Source organism: Typopeltis vanoorti, chromosome 6, assembly GCF_054136105.1.
Source record: "Typopeltis vanoorti isolate ZY-2024b chromosome 6, IOZ_Tvanoo_1.0, whole genome shotgun sequence".
Lineage (NCBI taxonomy): Eukaryota > Metazoa > Arthropoda > Arachnida > Uropygi > Thelyphonidae > Typopeltis > Typopeltis vanoorti.
In genome coordinates, this window is record NC_143554.1 from 44,447,726 (window position 1) to 44,454,549 (window position 6,824).

General features: G+C 34.5%; 1 protein-coding gene across 3 annotated transcripts in view; it reads right to left on the minus strand.

Moving 5' to 3' along the window:
* The window catches only part of LOC150105413 (uncharacterized), a 362,599-nt gene extending 360,714 nt beyond the window's left edge, over window positions 1-1,885 (minus strand). For all 3 annotated transcript variants that reach the window (XM_090394785.1, XM_090394784.1, XM_090394783.1), the window contains exon 1: window positions 1,751-1,885. The gene's annotated coding sequence lies outside the window, so the exon portion shown is untranslated. The remainder of the gene's footprint in view (window positions 1-1,750) is intronic.
* Between the last annotated feature and the right edge of the window lie 4,939 nt (window positions 1,886-6,824).

A 6,824-nucleotide genomic window follows, 5' to 3' on the forward strand; every position in this document is an offset into this window, starting at 1 on the left:
AAGTTGTTAATATTGCTTACGAATTTAAAAAAAGTGGTCACATTTAAGATTAGGAACTGGTTTATAGTAAAAAGTGCAGAAAAGGGATTATATATGGAGATAATCAGCAACAGTGACGCGAAAGAATATTGATGGCGAGAGTACATCTACTTCCATCTGTCATTCTTATTAAAACCACTCTGTCAATTTTTTTTTTTTTTTAATTATAACAATGCCATTTTTATGCTGGTAGTATTTTCCAGCACAATTAACAAGTCATGAGAAAAGACAACTATAGTTTACTTGCTAACATCTGTTTTTGCAAGTGGGTGGTCACAGTAGCAGCACCGTCCCTGGTGTGACCCTTGGACGACGGGAAAACAGAACTATCACATGCGAGAGGTTTTTGCTTAAAACATTGTAAGCAAAAACAGTAGGGAGGGTATGAGTTCCATTTGTGCAAAATTCTTTCACTCAATTATAGAAGAAAATCATGGTTAAAAGAATAAAAGTCACCCCCCCCTTTTTTTTTTTCAGAAATTTTCGTTTCTTCCAATCACAGCAGAACAGAACTGGACTTTGTTATTCTCAGCTAAATTAAAACCACTATAACCGTTTTTAGCTCTTTTCAGAAAGAAAAACGAAGGAATCCAGTCCAAACAAGCTAATACAGCACAGAGTCCTTTTTAAAAAGTCATTTCCCCACTAAAACTGAAGCTGCCTTATTTCCCATACGACTAAATCTGAAATCATTGAGCCCTACTCTCTAAAAAAGGTGTCTCTCGACAATGTCGAAGTGGCCAGACACTTTTTTGTAAGCCTCTTTCAGGCGAGACTATGTTAGTCTCGAACGATGTTTAGGGGTGTTTCTTTAGGGACAAGGAAATCCAGATTTTCATCTTAGCAACAGAACGCATCAGACCTTTCTCGTTCTGATGCAACTTAATGATAGCAAACAGACGTCACGTAGTTTTGCGGAGAAGATGCGCAGTTTGAAAAACAAAAAATACGAAATGTGTACGACCGAATAAGTTAAGCAAATACTTAGAGAGGCAAAAGGGAGCTTACGTTTGTCTCAGTGGATCAGCAAAGAAATCAAAACTGAAATTACTCATCTAACCTATCGGGTAACCACATTATCTCAATTACTGTGCATGTCTAAACTTAAAAATTAAACTAAGATTATCGTAATAAAACACATTAATTCAATTTACAAAGCATCGCAATCATTTCAGTTCAATAATCGCAAATAACTTAGAATTAAAACGTAAACATACTTAACTGCAGGTTAAAAAAAAAAAAAAACGAGCGCTTTCTATAAATAAATCACCTCCAACTTGCCAACTGTTCGCAGTTGTGTATTCTTGAAAACCTGTTTCACGTCGACAGCAGACTTTTGGCTCTCGCATAAAGCCAAGTCAAGTTCCAAGGATTCTCTCTCCCACGTAAGATATCGAACAAACGACGATCGATAACATTTAAGGATAAGCCAATATCAGTATTAAAATAGAACTCTGCTCTACTTTTAACACCCTACTTTGTTTCTGAATTACTTATTCGAAAAAAATAAAAATATGTATTAAAAAGGAAAAAAACTAAATGGCATTAAAGTGATAAAAAAATCCAGATATATTCTGAAAATAATTAATTATTCTTGCTTGTTTAATGACCGATCTTCTGGACAAACAACGTACAAAACATACAAGGAACAGGCATGCTAAATTCATACTATTTCATTAACACAGTTTAAAATAGAAATTAAAAACCATACCTCGTTAGAATTTAAGCGATTCTTGCAAGTAGAGTTTATTATTTCGGCAAAGCCAATTAACTAAAACTATTGTTAGTCTTTGGAGCAATTTTTTATTTCCATACAAGCCAAAGATCAGAAACAATGGTATTTTGTTCAAACAACTCAGCTTTCTGACTGATTTAGATATGCATTGTTTACTAGTGCGCGAGACTCTCTTGTCTCGTGCTCATCTCATTAGAATAACAGCTGAAAAGTATATTCCACTTGTAATAAACAATTTTATGTCTACGATAATTTATCTATTTTAAATCTAAAAAACAACTGTATATTTTATGATAAATTGCATATTTTAAGAAAAAAAAAAACACGTTGACAAATAGGGATGCAAGGAAGTAATTATCCCTCTTTATGATACGACCACACCTGTTATTCAGTACGCATTTGATCACCTGGGTTTCTTGAGAATAAAAAAGTGGCGGAGAAGCAATCTGGGAAAAGTTCTATTTTGAGTTAAAAAAAAATATCAGTGGCGCACCCAGGCCAAGGGGCCTGGCACCCCTAAAGAAAAAGAAAAAAACACTAGAAAATTTTTCAGAAATCTTTTCCAATTAAAATTCATTTTTTTTATTTATGTTGTGTCGTGTCTCCTATTTCTATACTACTTATGAATTAGCGATCATTGCAGATGCTCAGTCATAAGTCGTATGCGATGCGTAGTGTGCATTCTTAAATCGTCTACTCAACTCGGCCCTCCCCAGGATTAAATCCTGTGTGATATTTCATACAGGATCCAAGATTAAATCCTGTGTGATATTTTCATTCTGCGAAATATTTCATAAAAATTCAATTTTTATGAAATATTTGCGAGCAGCCGCAAACAAAATTCATTATACAAGCCAATCAAGCTTAAAGCATAACTATGGCTTTCCAAGACACACGTGCCACTTCAGATATAACTCAGCTTTGTATATTTTTAAAACCGCCACTTGAATCTCATACTGCCTCGCAATTCTTTTATTCGAAGTCATATTTCTTAAGGCTTTAGAATCAATGAAATCGAGATAAATAGCCAGGCAATATTGCCCAGTGTTTCTTTTTCATCATCTTTCAAGACATCAATTTTATCGTTTTTACGTTCGACAAAACGTCTTAAAGACAAATGATTATCGACCCTCCCAGGAGCGCTTGGCTACCTTAAGAAGGATAGGCAGCTAATGGTAGGAAATACGAGACACGTGACATCTTCTGACATCAATACATCTCCCAGTCACTGTTGATGACAGGCTATCTTGATAAATATCAGCAATTTATAGCCGAAATATCGTATTTTCATTGGAATTAAATTGGTCGAATCGATTCAGATATAATGGGGGAAGTGCTATTCTCACCTGATCGCAATTCCACACGGATGGAATCGTTAGCTGGTTGAATGACTGGCATCGTATCAACTCTAGTTGTACCAAGTTGCCGAAAGAAAAAAAAAAAGATTGACTGGAACATATGTTATAACAGATTTTTTTTTTTCTCTCCTTGGAAATATAGGTCCATTTTTGTGCATTCTCTTGTCTAAAAATAATAAAAAAAATCTATAAAATGGTCTTCAGAGATCCGTTCGCTTACCATTCCTAGCGTTACTTTGAACGCTTGCAATCATGCATGAGTGATGTTTAATCAGAACTCATCAAATATTTTATGATTTTTTAATCCACCCCCTAATATTATACCTTTTTCTATAGTTTTGCTTTAATACATCAAAGTAACGAAACCGAACACGAGAAAAACAAGTGAGAATACAGGAACAGAAACAGAGAACAAAGCAATTTAAAATGTGTTGATAATAATATGTCCGCTACCATTTGGACTATGGATTTAGGCCCGTAATCAGATTACTTAAAAATGTATATGAAGGCCATGATCAGCATGCAATATTGAGTATTAGTATGATGGTATCATATTTCGGTAACGATACGGACTGTACGACTCCAACTTATACAGCCAAGTTAACGAACCAATTGAGCAGACTGGTTGATTGGTTGTTTTGGATTTACGGACGAGTAACTAGGCAATGTGACCAGGGTATTATATCTGTGAATGGAGTGTTTTCACAGTGTGGCTCTCTCCAATCCATTTTTATAACGTATTTTAGATACTCAAAGAGAACAATTCTTGACGATTTGCCTATTTTAAGGGACCAGTTTCCGGGAAGAAAGTCCTGCAACCTCCATATGAGATCGGCTAACTCAACTTCAATGGACCAGAGCCTAACAAATTCACATAAATCTTAACTTGGTGGATCTAGAGGAAACTTATTCCTGTTGAATCCTGTTTCTATGATGTCTTCAAGGGCAGAACCAGGAAGGAGAAATCAAATTGATCACAGCCACCTAATATTATCCGAAAGTATAAAATATTTATTTTATTTTGTATTTTTTTTTTATTTTTTAAACAACCAGTACAAGACTTTACCAACTTAAGTATGTTTTTTTTAAAACATGTTGGTTGAGTTCGCCCTTGAATGCCCTATCTAGTTCCTCTGAAAGCATTAGTCATATCCTAATGCTTTCAAACAACTAGTTTCCATCCTTAACTGCTTTCAAACAACTAGTTTCCATCCTTAAATGTTAAACAACTTTCTAATAATGTGAAACCTAATAAACTAGTAGTGTTCATGTGCTATTTACTCCAGTTTTGCATCCTGTAAAAGACTGACCAGGCGTCCATCTTTTACACTTTACAGGATGGAATACCTGCTTCATGACCCTGTTTGGATATTCTTTTCGCATCCGTTAAGGGTAGAAAGAAAAATAGGTTAATAATTTCTTGTTTGTTTACAGATGGCGCCCGTTATTATGATTAGTTAGAATGGGTGTTTATCACAAAAGTCAAACAGCAAGCGTACATGCCTGGAAAGAAACAAACCTGCTACTTGAGGAGTGCAGGTAATGTAGGAAAGCAAACACTAAGCTGTCCACACATGCCTAATGTAATCGACTAGAACAAGGAAAGAAAAAGTACAAATTGAGTTCCTTTGTAAACAAGAAGACAAAACCAAGTGTCTGAATTTCTTGTAGGAGATAAACCTGAAAAGCTAAGCCCTGCTTGATTGCTTTATCGATTGCTCCTGCTTGATACGAAGGTGGTCGTGTGCGAAGTCGGTCGTGACCGTGCATATATCTCGGCGACCAAAGGAAATATACTCAAGGACCGCTTTATTTTCTTTAGTCATATCAATAATCGCACAAGCTTTTGAAACAGTTCAATTTTTTTTATACAAACATTTTCAGGATCCGTAATAGAAAAAGCAATCATTGAAAGGTTTCAGATGAACTTTTTTTTTATTTTTATTTTAGTAACTACTAGATCAAATAGCTAATATGAAAAGAAACGCCGATGTTTGAAACCCGTTCCCGGTTACTGTTTTCATATTTTTAAAATTATTATTTAGTTTAGATCTTATTTGAAGATATGAATTAATTATTATACCGGTCCATAGGTGGAGCCACTAATCAACTTAATTCGTGGAAAATGTATTTTATAATCCGACTGCTTATGCATAACTCCCTCTATATACTGTATATAGGAAAATATATTTTTTGCCTGAATATAGAGCATAATTTTTGCCTTACTGAATTACGTTTCTCCATAAATAATTAGCATTGCTGAAACATGGACAATTGAACGATTTTCTGAAGGAATAGAACAAGTATATCGTATTTCAGGCAGCGAAGGAATAAACAGGATGGATGAAAACGATATAAGTCATTAAAGATAGACTTTGGAGACAACTTTCAGGAGTGCCATTGAAGGAAAAGAGGTCCACAGTTCTTGGGAGTCGGTAGTAATATATGGGGATAGCAATATGATTGCGTACCTGGAGCTAGAAGAGAAAATACATGAAAAAAATGAAAGGATAAAGAGATTAACCTAGGAAGATACAGAGATTATGGAAAAAAGTATATAACGAAACGATGTTGATAGTTGGCAGTCAGCATAAATTGATTGAACAAAGTGTGAACTCGGAGAGAGCAGCAAGTATAATAAGGAAAGAGAAATTTAAATGTGCGAAGAAACTAAGAAAGGTAGGCTTAACAACGATTATGGAAAATTCATCGGCAAAGGGAATCATCAAGAATCTTCGATTCATCGGCAATGACCTATTCTTTCAGTGATTTCCATCTGCTTGCGAATATTTTATCTTTCTATGTCACGTGATTACATTAAATTTACAATTCTTTATCATCACAAGAAAGTCACAGAAACTATGTAACCTTCAACAATAATTATTTCTAATTAAGCTTTCTTAAATAGAAATTCAGAATTATCTGAAAATTGACAAAATATTTAAACCTCGGAAGTGCGTAGACCAGTACTGATAAATGGCTAACCGACGCGTGACCTCTTTAAATTAGGTTAACGGATAATATTTTATAACATCATTCTATAATATCACTTTATGGGGACATGGCGAATTAGGTCACTGTGATATTTCGGCATTCTGTAGAAGAAAAATTAATAATTTTTGCACAACAAATTGGTATTTGCATTGCAATAAGTGAGGATACGGTTAGTGAATTTAGTTAGACGTCGATGAGTTGTATATAGCGGACCAGTGCTCCATCCTTAGGTCCCTACGGTTTAATCTATATGTTAATACTATTGTGAATGGTTAGGAAAGAGATATTTAATCGTTTGTGCAATTTAGGGAAGGGTTATCAGGTATGCGTCTATACACAATGAACCTATCATCAACATTTGAATAGCGAGGTAAAGTAATATGGAACCTGAAACTCATAACATCCAAATCAACTGGTTTTAGTTAGCAATGATCTGATTCTCATCGATTCTCTGCATTTTCTTCCAATAGATCAGGAGAAATTCCCCCAGTTTTTTTGTAAATTCAAATAAAAAATAACCTAATACGTTCAACTTCTCTACTACTGTCCTTTACAGCTATCTTCCTTCTTTTATATTCTTTCCTACAAAGTATTTGAATCTAATACTAATTTGTTCCTTCTTGACATTACCATACAAGAAATTAATTTTTTTATAGGATGAACAACACTTCAGACCTAGACTGACCAAACACTTTTGG